Genomic DNA, 1,765 nt, shown 5'->3' with positions numbered 1-1,765 from the left:
TAGAGCAAGTTCTCCTCCATTTCTTCCCTCTTGTTTATTTTTAGTCTTTTATTCTTCAGTAGGATTTTATAATCAGCTTGTCAAGTTTGGAACCTGTACTAGTTTCCTAGAATGGCTGCAACAAAGCATCACAAACTGGGTGGCTTAAAAACTACAGAAATTTGGCTAGACAAGTCAGTTGAGGAGGAGGGGGCGCTTGAGGCGAGGCTGATCCGGCATGCACTCCGCACCTCGGGGACGTTATTTCGCGTGGAAGAGCTGCTTTTGGAAGACTATCGCCCAGAAGAAAAGATGTTTGATTTTCATAAGCAAAAGATGTACCAAAGTATAGAAGTCTGGTGTATTTGCAGAGCTAAGTCCTCCAGTTCTCGATGCACTGACAGTAAATGCTATGAAAAGGACTTCCAGAGCCATTTTGGATTACATGAGACTTGCTCAGGAGACATCTACAATGCCTGTGTCCTGCTTGTAAAAAGACGGAAGAAGGTGAGAGCAGGATTAAAAAAAAAAGAAAAAAACTGGAATCATGTGGTAGTTACAAGGCCTGGACCCAGTATAAAGAGTACATTGAAACCATAGAAAGTGAAAACTCTATCCGAGAACAGGATAAAAAGCATCCAGATCAGTAAACTGCAGAAGGAATTTGAACGTCATAATTCTGATGCTCACAATACCACCTCAAATGCGCCCCCAGCTCAATCTCCTTGTAACAGTAACCAGTTAGATGATAGCTCAGATACAGAAATGGTTTCTGGTTCTAACAGAACGCCAGTTTTTTTCCTTTTTAGAGCTCACATACTGAAAAGACAGAAGAGACATTGTGGGGTCATCTATAAAGGATGTTTTGGGGAAGTCCTCATCAACACACATCTCTTCAAGTCTTGCTGCAGTCATAAGAAAGCAGCTGGGCCAGGCACCGTGTCTCACGCCTGTAATCCCAGCACTTTGCAAGGCCAAGGTGGGCAGATTATCTAAGGTAGGAGTTCGAGACCAGCCTGACCAACATGGTGAAACCCCGTCTCTTCTAAAAGTACAAAAATTAGCTGGGCATAGTGGTGCACCTGTAATCCCAGCTACTCAGGAGGCTGAGGCAGGAGAATCAGTTGAACTCAGGAGGCGGAGGTTGCAGTGAGCTGAGATCACGCCACCTCACCCACTCCAGCCTGGGTGACAGAGTGAGACCCTGTCTAAGAAAGAAAGGAAGGAAAGAAAGGAAGGAAGGGAAGAAAGGAAGGAGGGAAGGAGGGAAGGAAGGAAGGAAGGAAGGAAGGAAGGAAGGAAGGAAGGAAGGAAGGAAGGGAAGGAAAGGAAGGAAGGAAGGGAAGGAAAGGAAGGAAGGAAGGAAGGAAGGAAGGAAGGAAGGAAGGAAGGAAGGAAGGAAAGGAAGGAGCTGCTGAGAAGCCAGAGGAGCAGGGGCCAGAGCCTCTGTCCATCCCCACTCAGGAGTAGAGACTGAAGTTTTCAGGTAAAAGGGGAACAAAAAAAATCTAAATTTTGAAAAGACCACAAAGCAACAATCTGACCCTCCTATTTTTCACTTGGATACCTGCTATTCTGCCAAAAGACAATTTCTAGAATAGTTTTGAATGGGTTGATTTTCCCCCAGTCCCACAAACTTTGAAGCCAGTGTCTAGCTCACTAAAAAAAGAGTTGCACATAATGTTTAAGATGCTATTTCATAGGAAAGCTGAATGCTGCTGTAAAGTACTCTTTAAGTCTTTTTTTAAAATCCCCTTCTAATGAATGAAACTAGGGGAGTTTCAGG

General features: G+C 44.2%; 1 pseudogene; it reads left to right on the top strand.

Moving 5' to 3' along the window:
* The first annotated feature begins 273 nt into the window (after positions 1-273).
* Positions 274-1,449, top strand: LOC101151338 (SIN3-HDAC complex-associated factor-like; annotated as a pseudogene).
* The last annotated feature ends 316 nt before the right edge of the window (positions 1,450-1,765 follow it).

The sequence above is a fragment of the Gorilla gorilla genome, chromosome 7 (genome assembly GCF_029281585.2).
Source record: "Gorilla gorilla gorilla isolate KB3781 chromosome 7, NHGRI_mGorGor1-v2.1_pri, whole genome shotgun sequence".
Classification (NCBI taxonomy): Eukaryota; Metazoa; Chordata; class Mammalia; order Primates; family Hominidae; genus Gorilla; species Gorilla gorilla.
This window is presented reverse-complemented; position numbering and strand designations above follow the sequence as displayed.